This window comes from Rhea americana, unplaced genomic scaffold (assembly GCF_003343005.1).
Source record: "Rhea americana isolate MKP2758 unplaced genomic scaffold, rheAme1 scaffold_38, whole genome shotgun sequence".
Lineage (NCBI taxonomy): Eukaryota > Metazoa > Chordata > Aves > Rheiformes > Rheidae > Rhea > Rhea americana.
In genome coordinates, this window is record NW_028186512.1 from 6,598,839 (window position 1) to 6,618,411 (window position 19,573).

General features: G+C 36.0%; 1 long non-coding RNA gene across 1 annotated transcript in view; it reads right to left on the bottom strand.

The window, feature by feature from the left end:
* The window catches only part of LOC146591286 (uncharacterized), a 244,706-nt gene that overhangs the window by 206,987 nt on the left and 18,146 nt on the right, over nucleotides 1-19,573 (bottom strand). The window contains exons 6-7 of the long non-coding RNA XR_014896854.1: nucleotides 7,538-7,724; nucleotides 7,313-7,425 (exon numbers count right to left, since the gene is read on the bottom strand). This is a non-coding gene — a long non-coding RNA (uncharacterized LOC146591286). The remainder of the gene's footprint in view (nucleotides 1-7,312; nucleotides 7,426-7,537; nucleotides 7,725-19,573) is intronic.

The window sequence follows — 19,573 nt, forward strand, 5'->3', positions numbered from 1 at the left end:
ACAAGGCTGAAAAAGGAACCGACATTCAACCTTTGCTATTTTATTTACTGTCCTGAGTGTTTCCTCTCCCACTTATTTCCATTTCAGACTGAAAACAAGAGTGACYACAACTTCATAGACTAATAAATGCAACTCTCACCTGGAGCAGGACAAGGGACAAAGGAGCAAAACCAGACTTACTGTGTTTCTGCATGAATGTCAAATACAGACATGCACTCTTCTCCAGTCTCCGCAGGTCTCACATTCTTGACTGTAAGCAGTCCAGGCTCAACAGAATATGAACAGGTAGACTAGCCTCTGGGCTAGTGTTTCAGGCAGACTTTGGAAAGATGAGCAATACGTATTYGAAATCTTCAGCACGAGGAGGGAACAGTGCCTGGTCCCTAACTGCTCAGATAATGTGTAAAAAGCATATTAGCTTTATATCCTGCAGCCCTCCATACTCAGTATGATAACCATTTTGAATCTCAAACAAAGATGCTTAACTATCCCTTTGCACTGTAGGTTTCCTTTTGTGTTTTTGGTTGTTATTGTTTTTTAATTGTATCTAAGCCTAAGATAAATTTGATGCTTGTCTACACTGTATTTTGGAGCACCAGGCAGCAATCTCTAAACCCGTAGTGACCAAATCAACAATAATAAAGCTTCATCAGCTCAGCCATAATAAGCTGAGACAAAGTGCTGCGCTAATAGAGCTCTGATGCTTCCAGGACAAACCAGTAGCTATGCACAGCCCTGCACTGCAGTGCACCATGTGGAATATATCCATACTAGTTTGCATAACCTTGCATTTGTAGGGGGAGTTCACAAACTTACTTTATTTGGCACCATCCGTGACAACACTGATAATGATAGTCATCCCTCTCACTTTCAGGAAGGATGCAAGTACAACCATTGCCAGTGCAGGCTTCTGTGTCAGGTTGCAGATTCGTGTAATTTGGCTAAACTTCAGATAATCATCCAAACTGAAACAGGTCTCAAATTGCATTTTAAATATTAGTTGGACAAAAAGCTGTAATGAAATAGAATGAATAAAATAAAGAGGCATACTAAAATTCTAATCAATGTCAGTAACCGGATAGTGTACATAAATTTTGCTATGTAAGCGTTTCAGAGTAAAACTTCGAAAAAATTGTAAATTTCAGTGTAAATTAGTTGTACCTAATAGACACTGCAATTACCTTCTGATATAATTATAGGTCAGCTTTTCAACTCTGCCAATTTTTTGATCTTCATGAATAACCACACTGCCTAGCAGTCGCTAATGCAATGCAGTAACTGGTATACAAGAGATCTATCACAAAAACAACATTTTTAAAGTGTTTATGCAAAATAGATCATTGCTCTTCTCCATCTTTTGTACCTTTCTGTAATGAAAAACACTGCCTTAAGTTATTTTGTTAAATAACGTCTTTTATTATCCATGCTTTATGCCGAATTTCCTTTTTTGTGATAGCTATTTATCATAGCAAAAGCAAAACAGAGACGTACTTCAATGTGGGAGTTTTATTTTTATCGTAGGAGGCTTTAGTGAAGATGGGATTGATACATCAAAGTCTTATCCCCTGATAACAGATGTATTTAAATATTTACCTTCGTTTTCGTCCTCTACAGTTAATACAATATTTCCCCAACATAAGCTGCTAAATGTATTTTCCCCTTTTTTATTCTTATTAAAATTGTGATTTGAAGATATATTCTTAAAGCTGTGAATAGTTATTAACATTTCTTTAAAGGCTTCTGTATTTGAATGGCCAAATTCCAGCCTGAGTAATTACATTCTGCCTACTTAAATTCCCCACACATTTTCAATTAGATAAGTTATTCTTCTACTCTTTATGTCCTAAAAGTGCTCTGCAGCATTGCTGCCACTATTAAACAGCTGCTGGTGGTCACAGAGGTGACTGTATTCATCCCTACACACAGAACACAATAAATAAACTGGGTTCTTGCTGGATAATAGTTCTTAAATATAAAGTTTTATGATAGCTAAATATTATTTTTAAATGCCAATGTTTATGATCATTTTAAGGGCAATGACAATGAAACCTTTCACACATTGTCCTATTAACACTGCTCTAGGGAAAATGGGAGGATTCATCTTCCATACACATTCAAAGCATTTCCAGAAACTGTTATCTAGGATACTGCACTTAAAATTGCAAGCACGTTACTCTATGGGTTTAGGAATAGCTCCCCTGAAGAGATAAAACACTGGGGGCTTGATTTTAAAGAAACAGAGATACCTAAAGCCTCAGAAAGGAAGCTAATAGCTATGACAGGCCTGCTAGTGAGGACTCTCCCCTGTATGCTTTTGGAAAGCATTCTAAATCCTTTAAAAGAAAATACGAACCCCTGTACACTATGACCTCCGCCTAGGACTATCCAGTTGCATGCAATTTCACGGTAACAAGCAAATCCTTTTCTTTCTATAGCAGTTAAACTTGTTAGATTCTCTTCCTTGATCTGAAGTAGCAAAGGACACTACCTGCATCATTAAGAACAGTTTTAGTATGGTCTCAGGCTAGCGTTGTGCAACACATTAAAGATTTTTTCATATCCAGACCTATATTTCGGCTCTCTACAAGGGACCTGTTCAGATTACAGTGGTTATCGTAACTTCAAGGTAATCTGTTGCCCACAGTGAGAGTATATAGGAAATCCCTGTGTAACTGCACATCAATAATTAAGCCAGATTCCAGAACAGGCTTTTGCATGTAGGCCTTAGTAAATGAAAACATCCCTCCTTCCTTCATAAAAGGTTTCTATAGATAATCTTCAAGTAAGCCTTTGACAGGTAGGCCCTAGGCTTAGAAAAATTGTATATAAGCTGAAATGATTTCTGGGGTCAATTAAAAATGCATGCTTAAATATAGAACATGCAAGAGTTGAAGGAATAGTAAAACATAAGTTTGAATATGGTTATGGCTGAACGGTACCTCTGTTTTTTTTGTTGTTGTTGGGTTTTTTTTTTTTTTTTTTTTTTTCTTCTACATTTTCCTGAAGTATGTGATGTATACTTGGTGAGAAGTACCTCACAGTAAGCATTTCTGTTTCTTTTGTTTCTATTCTGTTGCAGAAGGCAACTTACCCTCTAGGAGAAAGATAAACACTTTTCTTGTCCACAGAATTTCTTCTTCTTGGGTGAGTATATGGAAATATATATATATTTCCTCTTTTTTTGGTGAAATGATGAGGTTCAGGGAATCACCTAAAAGAGCTTCTGCACTTTGAGATTTCTTTCTTTTCTTTTCCTCTTTTTTTTTTTCTTATTCCTTCTGAATTGTATTATTGTATTTCTGCCTAATCTTCAATTTGCATCCTTATGCTTTCTGTATCTACGAACCCTTCTCCATCTAGTCCAATCTGGTTTTTTATATATATTCCATTTCAGATAGTGAATCTCCTCTCTTGCTTATCCATCCCAATTCTGTCCCTTTCAGTTCTTTCTCAGCCCTAGACTTTTCTTTGCTGCAGCATTAGAGGAAAAATGCTGCATAGCAGTCTCTCCGGTCATACTGTTCAGGATACAGACCTGAGCCTGAACATGACTTTCTTCCTTCTTTCTTTGTTTCTTCTGCTTGTGCTGAAGAGCTGAGAAAAAAAGAGGGATCAGTCCTCAACCCAAGGTAGCTGCTAAACTGTTACTTACACAACCCACTAAAACAGATGCTAAGAGAGGAATTGCAGAAAATGCCTGGGCTAGAGTCTTAGTGCAGCATAAGGACCTGGGGCAAATCCGGCCAAGTAAAGATAAAGCAGTTTATGAATCAGCACAACATTCAGCTTGTAGCATAAATCCACAAAGTCACTAGCAGTTAATTGGGATTATGTCAAGTATCAAAGATAATAAAACTACAATCAAAGCATGCCAGGATTTCTCTTAAAAGCAGAAGTTGCCGAAATATTTCTCTAGAGCCTTTATATCTATTAATAAGTCTGCTCTTGGTATCTTCTCGCCTGCACTTGCTAGAGGAAGAGCAGTGACAGTGCTGTGCTTCCCGTAGGGTTCCTGCTGCACAGACTGACAGTAGCCGTCCCCTGTGCCGCATGTTCCAGGTTCCAAGAAAAGCTCTGCTATGGACGTGAACTTTATTAAAACAGCAGTTGCTTTCAATATTTGCTTACTGAATTTCTTAATTTCAAGGAAAACATGCCCCGATTTTACAAATTACAAATGACAAATGACAACTCATTTCCACAGTGCAGCTGCTCTAGTTAAACAAGAACTTTTTTTTTGCTCATAAAGAAGAAAACACACTTAGTAAATGTCAACACTAACAGATACTCACCAGCTATGTAAACTGTCCCACTGAGTATCACATTTCTTAAAATATCACCAAAGGAACAGCTGTATAGATTAGCCAGCTGATAAAAAACAATGCTGTCATAGCAAAGTCTTATTTTTCAAACTTCTTTATAGACAATATTTGTTCAAGAAGAATTTGGAATGTAAATTTTCACAAAGCAGGACATTGAAACTATTTAGACGTTTTACTCTTCCTCAGAATTTTTCACTGTACTTGAGTTCATAGTTAGTTTAGCTAGACTTTCTAATTAGTATAACACATGCAATACTCRAGGCCAGGATGTCAAAGAAAATACCTTTACCATTACAGAAGACTCAAACAGAAAACTTGTTCTTTTAGGTGTATTAAGATAGACATTGAAATGTGTTAATTATTATTGAATACTGAATAATTATATTTGCATTTTACATTCAATTTGATTTTTTAAAAGGATAATACTTCAGCACATTTAATGTATGTTACTTAAGAAGCCATTATCCACAATTTGAAATAATAGAGAAGGCTTTGGATCTCTATCTCTAATTTGCCAACCTGTTCTGCAGATTTGTCTAAAAGCCTACAAAAAAGAAGACTAATATTCTCCTCCTTTTTGCAGGAAAAAAAAAACAATATTTTTCTTTCCCCTAAGAAAGTTTTATTTTTTACAGGAACTAATGATAAAATTTATCTGTTAATTTATATTTCAATGATATAATTCTCGAAATGCATCAGATATATATATATATGCATCATTGTCATTAATATATTCCCATCCTCTATTCATTGACCAGAGGTAAGATACAATATTGCACACAAGGACATCATTGAACATATAAAGTAAAYAAAGTAAAACATATAAATAAATAAAACTACAAAGTTTAAAATTCTGACTTTCGGTCCTAATATTGAAGGTTACATTGCCTTGATGCTTGTTAATTCGTTTCCTACATTCATAATGTAACTTCATTTTAAACTCAGACCTTTTAGGTGCAGAAATGTTAWCATATCAATAATGGGAAACCTGCAATTATTGTTCAGATATTCTGTCACAAAAGTATTTATATTTGTTTTAATCTATTRGTTCTAGCTTTACAAGGGTTGTTAAGAAAAACCGTTCTTGAAAGGACCCTAATATTTGCTTGAACAGAACACTGCCAGATCTATGCAGGATACACTCAAAATTGTGGTCACCGTTATTCACGGTTGTGCTCTCTTCAGCTTTCTCTTGTGGCACACTCTTATCATTGAATTTGTTTTTTTGGCAGATCACTGTAACATAACCAGGAAATAGGATTTTACCTTCTTATTTGTCTAGTCAAAGTTGAATTCCTACAGTATATGACATGCAATAAGAGAGTGTATGCAATCTAACAGTACGGTCCACAAAACCACACACACACATACACACACACACATTTATATATTTCTTCTATCACTTCCTTCTCAAAAACAGGTCTGGGTGTGAATCAGATATAAGGACCTAAGTCTGAAATTTTTCAGAGTCTGAACTGAGACTTTGATCTAGGTTGTGACTATGACTGTCTGTTCAGAATCAGTGACAGGGAATCTATCACTTGCGGTTAACACATTCACAGGAACACTTAAGTGCTTATTTTCATCGAGCTTCATGCTAGTTGCATTCTTAAAACATAAGGCAACTTCTTATTTCCTGTGAAGGAAAGTACTGTAAGGCTAGATTACTGATTGTCAGACTTAAATGTTTGGTTATCTGTTTTTGCATTCATATCATTATCCAACAAGTGGAACAAGTATTTTTTGCCCATAAAATGCTGGTCATTATTTGGGTGGCTGGTGTGCTAAACACGCTACTATGATTAGCTCAGTGTCATTGTTTTTTCATGATCCTYACCTTACTTTTAGACACCGACCTAGGTAATCTCTTCTGTATTTGTTCACTGCCTAGGCCAGTAGGGTCCTCAAATCCATACGGGAAAACTCCAAAGCAATATGGCAGTATAAACATGGAACACATCATTACAACTAGAGTCAAGCCTAAGCTACAAATCAGTGATCTAAGCTTCTTTAAAGCATGGAGTTTCTAGCTGGCAGTTCTCCAATACTGGACAGTTATGCCCATGTTCAGCATTTTGCTTACAGTTTTCTCATAATTAAGTTACATTAGTGCCACCTCATGCAAATTGTCTACATAGGAAAGAAGCCATTCAAGTGTGTTTTGTATCCATATATGAATTTCAAAATTAGTTAAGATAATCATGTCACATTAAATAACATAAGGTGACAGAAGATGCAAGTGGGACGCCTGAGCAATTTTAACAGACATCTGTAAATCAACAACATAAATTTTAATATAGTAATTGTATCACAGCAAATAGATGTGTTAACAGAATACTGCTTCCAGAGTATTTACAGAGAATGCAAGAGAGAAGTAAAATAATAATAATACACTCTTATTTTTCATAACCTCTTTGTTTTATAAATCTTCTGCAAACAATCTAGCCCCCAAAAATCTTTGTTTTTATAACCTACACCAGTTCTAAAACTTCCAGTGGGTTAGACTTTCCAGTTAAAAATACGATTCTTTATGCAAGTTTACTTAGACATTATGCAGTTTTCTGCACTGTATGGCCTTGGCATTGCAAGAAAATGTTATTTACAGAATCTTGTATAAAGCACATTTCTATTAGTACTAGAAAGATTCATAGACAAACATCTGTTGATTTGCTGTATGAAGATCTAGGGGATCAAAACTTCTTGTGAAAGAGTTGGGTGATGCCAGTAGACTAAAAATTCATTAGATTTTCCCAGATTGCATTTTTCTTTTTTTTAGGATAGCAACAAGGGAAGAGGAATTTCCTAATTTTCACACAAGAAATTCCGAGACCACTGGTTTTCCTAGTCTTGCTGATAGCACCGTGCTACCAGCTGAAAGCAATGTCTACAACAGCAAGTACTACAGTACAGTAGGAGCACCACAAGCAGAGCAAAACAGGTAGCGCTGAGAGTGCGGCTTTCACACCGCGAGTGCTTCGCTGCAGACTCACCCCAGGGCTGAACATCACTGATGGCTGAAGAACTGTGCATCTTCCAGTGTCATTTCACCCAAAAGGAGGCACTTCTTGAAGCCTGAGGCAGTTCTGCAGTGTGAACCAGGGCCCTATAAGCAGAGACAGATCAGGAGGTTCACCACCTTTCCTCACTGGAGCTGCATTTCTTTTTGATTAAGGTCAGAATCAGGAAAAATGTATTAGGGAATATATGAGAATTACCCCTTTTGGGTGGGGATATTCCAGACAATATACTGCTGGTCCTGACCATTAATGGGGTTTTTGATCATTCAATGAGGATAAATAATTATTGCACTGACTGTCAATACTTTCAGCTCACTGRTTGCATTTCCTCCAGGTTAACTGTAGCAGTTCATTGCACAAGTTTTCCTTTGCTCGTCTCCSTCTCCTGAACCAGTAAAATAAGATAAATAAGACACACACTAGTCTCTAAATAGCCAGTGATCTGGGATATCAGTTCTATGTCTTTTTTTATTAAAAAGTACTCCCTCAAATTTAGAACACCACAAGGGTATCAAAGTTCCTCTAATTTTAATAAGCGATTGAAGAGATTTATTATCACACTAAACCCTCAGATTTAGTGACTACTGGTCTGATACATACAAACACTGATAAACATTCAAAATCAATTGCTTACATTAATTTTAAAGCAGATATAAACAAACTGAAAAAAAGTAGCTCTAGCATCTTGGCACATGTCCATTTTAACCGTTGTCCCAGGTTTCTCAGTATTATATTTAATTAAGTATATATATGTTATACTGTAGTAATGCAAGTGAGACTATCTTAACCTAATTCAGATCAAAATGGAAATTAAGATTACTTAGTAATAAACYGCAGACGGATACTCACACTCATACTTTGCCTGAGTAATCCTGATCAGTGCAGCCATGGAAATTAATATTTCTCCCAGACAGGACTATTTTCTTCTAACAGTTTAAATGGAAAACATCTGATCTAGAATTGTTTGCAATGCATAAAAGGAGCCTGTATGGTAAGGAATCTGACATATTTGTAAACCAGCAATTATGGCATATACCCAGCTATTTGAAATATTTCTGAATTGTTCAGCACATCCCCAAATTGCTCATGTAATGAAAGCACACAAAAATGTTATCATCATTGTTTCTAGTTGTCTTCTATTTCCCACTGGAGACTTTTTTGTCAGCTTAATATATTTTTGTTTGTTTTCAGCTCTTGCTTTATTTGCTTTTGGTCCTGGAATGAAAATCAGCTAATGACACCTTTTCTTAGCCTACACAGACTTCTGCTGTCTAGCAAGACTGGATTAGTCACACAGTGCATGATCTCACAGTCAGACTGGGCTTTGCTGTTTTATTTATTTATTTATATTTATTTTAAAGGAAGGAGCTACACAAGGCAGCTACAGAGGCTAGTGTCATTTACACTGCCTGAAGGCTACTAATAAACCATCATTTCATATTTTAAGAATAACCACAGTGCAGTCTTCACTGATTGATTGATTTTTTTTCTCCCAAATTAATGAAGCAATGCGTTAGAAAGCTGAAGAACCTCTCGCCCAAGGCCCAGCAAACAAAACCGCTAGTTTTCTCAAGAGCTGACAGTACAAGTCACCAAGGGATTAGGAACGATAGGTGCGTCATTAGACTGTCGATCTGAAGCCAGTACAGGTTGGTAGCAAATATTAACAGAAGCATCATATAACAGCTTGGAATAGGATACAAAAGGACAGTCGCATCCTCCCCCCACCCATCGCAAAATGTTATTTTATAGACACTTTGTGCCATGCTGGAGGCATCAAACAGCTGCAACCCGACTGAARTAGCTCTCGCATGATTTTCCTGCCTAATCCGTAAGTGGTGTAGAGTTACTTTGTTCTCCGTAGCACCGCCAGCCCATCCAGAGACGACCGGGGGTGGCTGCAATGTCTATGCAATCAGCCACTGCCAAACTGATGCTTTGGGAACACAGACAGCCTGCTATAAAAGAGAGAGGTTCTCGGGATGCTCTGACTCACTTGGGACCAAGCTGGCACGTACTAGAAAGAATGGGGAAATAAGGGAGGTTTACCCCAAAAACAAATTAGCTACTACAAAGAATTTGGATGAGAGTGCCCAGATGAAAGCTCGTAAAGAATTTAAATATGACAACTGTCATAACAACTGAAAGCGTTGCTATAATACCACATAGTCTTCCTAATTCGCTATGGCATCCCTGAGGATAAGCAGGCATTTTGGTTCTCAGCTTTGCATTTTGTTTGAATAATATCAACCTGAACATCTAGACAAGAGTGCTCAAAATATGAACCTTGTAGAAGGATTTCAAGTTGTGTGAATACAAATTGAGGATAGATTCACCAGTGCAATGTATTGCCACCAGTATCATTATTCAGTTGCCAAAAACACTTCTGCAAACAAGTGTCTTGCTGTTTAAAAGAGAAAATAAATTATATATACTACCATGAAATTGCAGAGTCTATATACACTTATTAAATCRTCAGCCCACATCAAAAGAAAATAATTATTCTAATGCCAAACCTAATGACAAAAATAAGTTTTTAAGGATATCCTTATTAAAGGACAGAGAAAGTTAAGACAAGATCAGATTATCTGGATCACCAAGAGATTGTTATGTGTTTGTAGGGCTTTCACATCTCAAGGAGATCTGATCCATGATTGGGTCTCCTGCGCATTACTGCAATACAAGCCCACAAACAAAATACAAAGTTATTAGCACAGACCTAAAGTCAGTCCGAACAGTTCATACCCATAGCTGACACCCAGTGAAAAATASAGAGATGTTTATAAATGAAAATAAATTTGTAAGTGCAAAAGAGAGACAGACATGTGCCCGTTCTCCTTCTCACATACACCCACACACATATTGTCCGTATAGAAACGACCATGTGTTTTGGGGGCAGGGAAAGAGGTCGCCTTCGTTTTCCATTCTTCAAGACCACTCACAAAGGATGTGTACTTCAAAGGCTGTGGGGTCCACGTAATTTCAGCTTCTCTTTAAAAGTATCATACATCTGCCATTCAAAAGGTTGACTAATAAAAATTAAATTGATAAATACACGTTAGTTGTCTGGTTTACAGTTTTTATTGATAAATTTAATTCTTCTAGGCAGTTATCTGGCCTATGTTATTCTACTAGTGCACTTATTTTCTAAACACACCATAGCTGTGCAAATATCTTAATTTCCTATGACAAGAATCTCTTGACATTTGCATTGTTCAGTTTAGCAGTCTGAAAGCTCAACAACTGTAAAGCTTCACCTTTATATAAAGGTGAAGATCTGAGCTAAATTCATTTTTTTTGAATGAGTTGGTGCTCATTTAGCGCTAGGTAGCCCATAGTTTTGAAAAAAGATGATGAGAAGAAACTGTTTTTATACTGTTTCCCAGATTTATGGGAGTAAGATTAACTATAGAATAATAGAATAATAATTAATACAATATTAACCGTGCAAAATGGGAATTAAAAACATGGAGCTGTACTTACTTATGGCTGGCACTTCTTTGTTCCTGTCCTAACTCTCTTCTTTCTCATTTTTCCTCTGGATTTCAGTATTTTCTTGAGACTATCACTGACAGTTTCTTCTTTCATCACCTCTTTGTATGAGATTCTTTTTCAGAGTCAAAATTAAGCTGCTTCTGCTATTCTATCAGCCTTGAAAGTATGTGCTTCTTATTTACTTTTTTTTTTAACCAAGTAGTAAAAATACTATTGCATGGTGTATCAGTGAAAACAGATTGAAAGCAGAAGAAAAAAGTTCACAATTCTCCAGTTTCAGCTGAAGAGAAACAGAGGGAGGGTAATGCAGATGAAATGTCAATGCCTAAAATTACCTTGTGTCCATGATCAGACAGGGTTTGGATTTATTGAACTACAGGGCACTCTGCAAAGCCTATTTAGTCTCACACATTTATTTCACAGCATTAAGCTGAAGGAACTGAATGATGTGAGCACAGTTATTGATGAGTATTGTTTACTGCCTATATTGTTCCAGGCACTCATGGAAAAATATAGGTATATTTAAAATAAAATAAATAAGATGGCAAGCTGGACTCTCTCTTTTCCCCTCTTTCTCTGTCACCATTTGTGAATGCATTCGCACTGCTCTGAAAAGCCACCTGAACAATTCATATCCATAGCAGGTACTTCGRGAAAAGTATAGGCATATTTAAAACTAAAATAATTACATAAATAAGGCAGTAAGACAAGCTTTATGTGTATGTCAGCAGAGATAAGAACGCAGTCTGAGGAATTCTATCAGTAGTAAGTGCACCTCAGGGCAACTGCATGAATACACAAACGTGACTGGCCAAAACAATTCCTTCCTCGAACATTACTCTGAGAGAGAAAACTTGTATGTGACTTAGCAATATAAAGGACATGCATAGGACACCTGGGAATGCGATAGCTTTGACTACAGCATTTGCTGTTATTTTGATTAGATTTCTCTTTTTTTTCAGAATTAAGAGTTTGCAAAATTTTATGAAAACCTCAAAAAATTCAGGATTTCAAACTCCCACTTGAAAATGTACATAATTTCCCTATTTGTATCAGTTCATTCACGACAAGCTAAGAGTTAAAATATTCCATTCTTTTCTACTTAAACKCTGTTTTCACTGAAATATCTAGACCCACAAATGCAGATTCGCTGTTCCATGAGAGTCCATGTTATGGCTGGTATTTCTTATTTAAAAGGTTTTCTTTTTGTACTACTTCAGAAGCAGGTTTTAGCGAAGCCACAGAAAGGCTGCAGCTCACAGAAAAAGAATGGCTGAAAAGCTGGTTAGTCTGCAGCAGCTAGCAAGTCTAAATTCACACACACACTAATTTCTCGGGAGCTCCTTTCTGAAGACAAACCCTTACTGGTGACTGAAACAGATTTTCTAAGTCAGAAGCGTCTCCTATTTGTGTTGTAATGAAGCAGTTTCGTACTTCAAAGTGTCAAACTGTGTCACTATAAGACAAACAGAAAACACTTTGATCTCGTAGTATGTCTACACAGCGAACTGAAGATGTAATTACAGCACAGGCAGAGCTACCCGTTGGAGTTTGAAATTTAGCTAGCATGGGTAACATCAAGAGGGAAGCCTCCATGTCTCTCAGCACAAACTAGCATAAACCAGTACAWATGTGATGGGCTCATCACGTGGGCTGCTACATGATAAAAAGCATCCTTCTTTGTCACGGTATCACTAGCAGAACTACCTCGATTTATATTCTGCAATTCAAAAGTATGTGTAATATACATAGTACAAGGCAGCATATTTTGATTTCATTTTGTGCCAGTCTTTATCGATAGGACACTTTCAAAAAAATTAGTATGTTCCAGTCAGAAGAATTGCCCCATCAAATTCTGTTACGCTGGCTAAATCATAAATTCAAATTAAGACTGAATTTAAGATTTCCTTGTTATTCTCCATACTTTTTGCACTTGTATACAGACATTCAGTTTTCCAGCCAACTGGTCCACTATCTTCCTCTTTGCCTCTTCTCTGACCTAAACGTGAATAACCTCATCTTTTCCTAGCTTTTGGGTGCTTGTCCAGATTATAGCTGCTGATACTTCCTTGGGACATTCGTTTCTAGTCCCTGCAGAACTGATGTTGATGTATCAATCTGTTTCATTCCAGCATATTTTTTTTAGACCTCTCAAATTCTCTTTGTCTCAGAAGGGATAAAATATTTCAGTCARCAAGTAGCAAACACTCAGAAGTCAAAAATAAGATATGCATTAGAATACAACAATTTTGTTATGTCACAGTTTTAGAGGTCTGTAACAGTTGTAGATTTGTACATGGCTGCTGCTCCTGTGCCATAATCAAATATAAATATAACAAACAGAGATATAGCTTACAAATAAAAGTAAATGTCGAAATGCTAAAACAAAATTTGAAAACCTTGAGAAAATTTAAAAATAAAATGCTATGCTGATTTGGAGGGAATTTCAATCTGACGACAAATACTGAGATTTACTGTTGTTATGAATTAAAATAAAAACATTTTGAAATACCATCTTTTCTGGCAAAGTGGATATTCAACAATTTAAGCAAGGCTCTACTGCTTACTCKTAAGTATGGTCTGTATGACTTAAAAAGGAGTCAGACTCAGTTGCCACAGGAGCTGGAAGCACCACGTGTTTGATGATAAAGAAACAAGTAGATGTTCTCTTTTGTTGTAGCTCTAATTCACAGACTCTCCATTAAATCTAACAGAATACTAATTATGTTAAATGGATTTCACAGTTGACAGACCTCTGCCAGGAAGAGGGATTTGACAAAGGCAATTGAAACTTAGCTAATGAAGAATACTAGATCCACCTTTGAGGAATGTTAAGTAAGTGCTTTGCTTTTTATGAAAGGTACCTCTTTTATATGTAAAGTAACCACAGAAATGTCAACATTTCATTCTTAGATACCTTGCTAAATTCTGCAGAGGGTTATCGAATTATCTTTAGGTTTTTCTTTTCCTTAATTATATTTATTCATACAGCATTTCCTTGCAGCGAAGCCCTGTGGACCAATCCTGAAACAAGGCACACTCTACATTTGCTTAACACAGCTTAATCAAACAAGTCTTCGTAGTGACAATCACAATATGGCAGAAATTTCATCCTTGCACATGAGGGCTGTGCAGGTGTGTCCAATTATTGCTGAGTTGCTTGGAGTATATAAGAGGCAGGTGAGAGCTGGGACTGCAAAAATAGCTGTGTTTTTTGTGATTGTTTTCCTCTGAGCAACTCAAAATATGCAAATATCTGCTGTCTTTTGTGGTATGTAAGAGCTAATACTTGCTTATGATTAGTTGAGATTCATTTAAAAGCTACTGATAAATATGGGCAAATACTTAGTGGTTTGGGGTTTTTTGTTTGTTTGTTTGCTTTTTTGGTAGTTTGTTTCCTAGATCACAAGCTAACTGCACATTCACTGCACAATCTAGTATCACTGCATTATGTTGTTCCTGAATACAGGATGGGAGCTGATAGGAGTAAAAGAGATTACTAGGAGAATATATTCACATACTCTGAAGAAGTTCTGGTTAAAAATCCTACAGTGAGCTGGGGATCAGAGACACCCAGTCCAATAGCTTTAAGATAAACTCTCTTGTTTTCATACTATAAGTTGCTTGTTGCCTTTAGATCTTGTGATCCTTTAGCAGTCTTAGGTATAACTAAGTACAGTGTTACCATCCTTGTACCACGGTGAAGTATTTCATGGCTTACCTTGATTTTTCAGGGAATGAAWTCTTCATTTAGTTTGCTTTTCAGTACTAATAAGCCATGTTTTCTATGCACGTAAGTTAGAGTTGTTCAGGTAATACAGAGCTTCAAAGACTTTTTAAGGCCAGAAAACAGTTTATTTTCTAATTATTCAGGGCTTTACTGAAGAAGCCAATCAGAGAAAGATTTCTTTGAAAATGATCTAGTTTAAAGCTTTTGCTATCTCTTTTCTGAATCATGTCCTACATGATAGTTTCAATTATTTATTATAAGGCAATGGTAAAAAAGTGTTAATTAGCAAAGATGAAAAAGACTGACTCAATGGGAGCTGCTGTAAAGGAGCTCTTATTTCTAATGCCTGAGGTGACCAGTAATTTACAGCTTTTGATAGCTTGCTTGCATGGTTCACAGAATAAATTGGTCTTGGGGAAAAACACTGTATACCTTATTCACTGTAGGTAATGAAGGTCTAGTTTCTGCTGTTGTTTCGTTTGTATTTTTTAATGTAGTAAATTTAGTTTTAATAAAATGGTTTAATTTGACAGCCTTAGAAATTAAAATATGCAAAGAGAAAATGTGTGACACTAGAACCACAAGATTTTCCCCATTTAGCTGAAGTGCCCCATACCAAACCCAAGAGACCAGCTCTAAAAATATGTTTTTTTTTTTTCATTCTGTGCTGAACTCAGCTGGATGTTTTTCTCCATCCTATAAAAATTTGAGATTAAAAGAAAATATATTTTAAATATTAACATCTCAAGATCTTTAATAATTTTTAGTGAAAATAAAGAGGAAAAACTAAACACAATAACAGACAGTTATGCTGACAGTGGGAATCACGTAGAAGAATGAAATTAAAATTTCTCTTAAACAGGATTCTTAAAAAYTACCTTCAGATTTTTATTATATGCTTTAATATTAACTATAGGTAGACCAACACAATAATGTGAAGTCCCTTAAAACAAATGATTCTAACAGGAACAATTATAAAAGTAATATCCCCCAAAGGCCAGCAATGCAGGGGCCAGGAGTCTAATCTGAATATGTTTTGCCTAAAAACACCACTTGATGGATCAACTTGTATCTTGAAAGTTACCACATAGTAATTAATTTACTATTAAATTTTGATAATTAATTTTATCACAAATTGTCTTAACTAGAATAAAAGCRATGCGATCACCTACACGTGACTTTTTTCACACTTTCTCTCATGCCATTTTATTTTATTTCACTTTGTTTTATTTATATTTATATTTTTATTTCTTAACTCCTCTATTTTTAAAAATAAATTTTCACATTTTATTCATCCATAGAAGGCAAAGGGAGAACAGGAAAATCTGTAGAGTGATCGATACAGGAGACTAAATTCTGAGGAACTAAGAGATGCTGAGAACACATCACACTAAAGTTGCTGAGGAAAGCAGGAGTATTTAACGTTGATTTATATTTTTCTATACTTCTGGACACTGGTTTGGAGTTCAGCTAGTAGAAATGACTGGAATATTTTTTTCAAACATATCTGAAAATGAAAAGTTTTCAGCTGAGTGTCTGCTTCATCTACACTAATCCAGAGAGTGACGAATATTGGTGGGATTAATGAGACTCCTGACTGTCCATCCTCTCTCTTTCCCAGTTCTGTCAATTCTACTTATGCCTCTAATTTTCATKTATTTTCACAACATATGTGCGGTACCAATTCCTCACACAAGCAGATGAATTCATTTGAAAAAACTCCCACTGCTCTCTTAATTCTTTATGTTTAGATCTTTCAAGCCTTTCAGATCTTCCTCAATTAACACCTTTCCACTTAGCCTATTTTCCTTGTTTATTTGTTCATTTTGTTGTTGTTTTCTTTATTAATGAGGTATTAATTGACAGTCTCTGTGATGTTTGCTATGCTTCAAGCCTTTTTCATCTCCTGACGAGCGCTGCTGAACATAAAACAAGAACAATGAAGAAAGTCATTGTGAGAGTTAAGCCAGAAAGAACTCAAAAATAATAAAGTCCAGAGTCAACAGCAACAGATAAAAGATTAACATGGTGCTGCTGTTGTGAGGACTTCATTATCACTATCTTCCTAGTCAGAACCGAGGTGTGAAAGGACAGGAAGGTTTGAAGAAGTTAGAACGCGATGTGAAAATAAATGAGATGCTCGTAGTCCACCCCTAAGTTGCTATGGTGTTTGGGACGCTTAATAGCTCAATACTAACTGGAATCATTCCACTGTGTGGATAGGAAGGCAAATTTACTGGTTTTACTGTCTGAGGCACATCGCCTCCTCCTCTGAAAGCTCTGATCTTTGAAAAAGTGTTAGGCTATTACTTGTCTTTTCTATTTTAACATTAGAAATATGATAATCTTAGTTTAATTATCAATCCATTATCTGAGAATGTATATATTTTTATCATTTTGGAACACATTTTAGATTTCTTAGCATTACTGGAAATAGTTTCTTAGAAAGAATAATTCACTTCATGTATCCCAGAGAAGCCTCTAGGATGCAATTAGTTAATTACCATTTATTATTCCTTATCCACTCATTAGTGAGCCTAGAAACAACCCCCCCCCAAGAATAGATGTTCTTACGTACCTGAAGTTAAATTTATGAATTTCATACATATTACCATGCACCAGTAGCAGTGAAAATTCATACCACATTAGAATCACTTCCTCTGTTTAAAACAACCAAATCCAATATATGACACTTTTTCCATGACACATCTTATTTTTACCAAACACAGAAAGGACCAGAAGGCACTTTTCAAAGAATGTGCTCTGATTTTTTTTTTTTTTTTTTTCTCCCAGCAAGGGACAGTGCCAACCTTAAGTGGTAAAAAAAAAACAACTTGTAAGTACAATCACAGAGCAGAAGATACCAACTGCTGATAGTGAGGAGGGAGCATTTTCTTTTATTGGCTTCCCCCCCCCCCCTTTTTTTTGATAATGTATAAAAAACGTGGTCATTCCCTTTTAGAGAAAGAATTGGAATAGATTTATTCTGRAAGTAGACTTAACCAATCAGGAAATTAGAGTCAATATCATGCAACTTCAGTGAATCGCAGGAGCTGAAACCAAGCAAAAATTATTAAMGATAAAATTAATTCAAAAAAACAGACTATGAAATATAATAAATATTGAAATATAGAAATGCCTTCTGGGGCAGGTAGTGACATAAGCATGGGATTAATTTTAATAAGGTGAATAACTTCACTAATATGAGTATGGAGATCACAGTCTGGCATAGAATTCGCATATTTTCCTTGGTTCAAATGATCCTTTTCAACGGTATGAAACAGTCGTCTTTTTYTGGTTTTACTGCATATATTTTTGAAAATTATTTGGTGAACACAAAAGAAATAAGAAAGGGAAGTTATAAGTTTGTATTTCATGATTAAGGGAGGAAAAAGTCTCTGCAGTTTTAATATGTTTCACTTGAGAAGACAACACTGRCGTACCAGAAGACACAAAAAATGAGTTAACTCAAGTATAAAAGTGGATGACAAGTAAAACTAAATTCAAGGCATATTATGCAGATTTTTTTGTGAATGGCAGTTACAGATTTACATAAAATTAAAATAACCTTTAAAATTAGGACAGCTAGGTCACTCTTATGTGATCTGAATTACTGAGCTAATGATATTCATATCCCTGAATGTCCTCTAGGCACTGCTGTTGAAAACCCAAACCTGTGAAACTTGGGTGGGCAGAGCTACTCCRGGAAACCCCTCTTCTTTGTTGGTATGACATCTGAGGACAAAATATATCTTCTTAAGTAGATATTTAAAGCCAGAAATGCCCAGAGCCMAAAATAAACAAGAGTCATTTCTTCGCGTTACTTCTCCATCTGCGTTTTGGACCAGTGATATTAATGTGGACAGAGACTGGGTTTTGGTACAAATTCTTAATATACTTTAAAGACCAATACTGCACAGTCATCAGTTAGACAGCAATAATGAAATTAGTAGGTATATTTGATTGATTTCCTAAAAYGTATAGTCCAGCTGCATAAAAGGTACTTTTATGCTGTACTAGTAAAAACAGACCTGAAACTGGGCCAGATGGGGATTCTGGCTGYCTAATGGAACCTGAGTGCTAAACAAATATTTTAATTATCCCATAGCAAAGCATGTCCCAGGAAACAAAAAATGACCAGAGTACATGGTTTTCTGGCAATCTTTGATGGATGCAGTAGTCTCTTGAGACTATAAATTAGAGCAAATCTAAAGAATACRAAATCAGCTGGGATGTGCATTTTGGGCTGAAATCCTATGTGGATGTAAGAATCCAGGCTAATAGTTTTATATAACCAGGTATGTAGACTTGATTACTTTTAGGACTGAAATACTTTAACTCTGTAGTAAGCGTGTGCCTCTCCTCTGCGACTCCTATGTATGCCATGCTGCTTTCACAGCCTTTTAATGACAGAAGCTAATACATTTTTGCAAGGCTTGTATATGGCTACTAGATATGATCTGCTTATATTTATCACTAGATAGACTAAAAGCAACAGTCTAAGAGCTAGYCTATGTTGCTATTAGGGAATACCTCAGTATAATATAGTCCAATGTGTCCACATAGGTACATATTTCTGAAGTAATAAGGGTCAGAGACTTAAACRTACAGGATTGTTTCTAGTGGAATGATACAGGACTCTAAGATAAACGTTTCTCAATATTTTGAGCAATCATTTGGAAGTAAGTAAAAAATCACTGCTGATAAAATTTATGGCTGGTACAAGGATTGGTTGAGTGGTAAATAATTATAATCAGGCCATGCATTCATCTGGAATGATCTGGATTACAATAGTTATATTTATTTGACTTCTGTTGTTTTTGGCTCTGCTCTGAGCCAGCCAGACATGAGCTAGCTCTGATTCAGAAGCCATGCAAATGCAGCCAGCGTAACATAGCGTTTGAACTCCCAGCAGTGTGTATTGGCTTACTGAGCACGCTGCTTTGCAACTCCTCACTGTGCAGCTTCCACTCTGGTGCGCTCTACATTTGGAGTATGGTCAGAAAGCA